This window comes from Brassica oleracea, chromosome C9 (genome assembly GCF_000695525.1).
Source record: "Brassica oleracea var. oleracea cultivar TO1000 chromosome C9, BOL, whole genome shotgun sequence".
NCBI lineage: Eukaryota > Viridiplantae > Streptophyta > Magnoliopsida > Brassicales > Brassicaceae > Brassica > Brassica oleracea.
In genome coordinates, this window is record NC_027756.1 from 22,461,768 (window position 1) to 22,462,143 (window position 376).

Consider the following 376-nt stretch of genomic DNA (forward strand, 5'->3'; position numbering starts at 1 on the left):
GGCAAAAAAATTTGATGTTTTGAAACCCCAAACATGTGTTCCTCGGAATTTCCTCGGAATATTCTGAGGAAATTCCGAGGAACAATATAAACCAATAGAAATACATGCATAGGACATTCTTTTTCCTCGAATTAATGAAATATCCGAGGAAATTCCGATGGATATTTAAGTGTCCGTCGGAATTTCCTCGGAATATTTTCATTTAACTGGACAAACCAGCCGCGAAATATTTCGCGAAAATTAAAATTGGAATTCCGAGGAAATTCCGACGGAAACTATCCGTCGGACCCTAGGTTTTATATCCACGAGCCGCTTCTTCTTCCCCATTTCTCTCTTCTTCCTCTTCGGCTCCTCTCCCTCCTCTCCGGCGATCTCT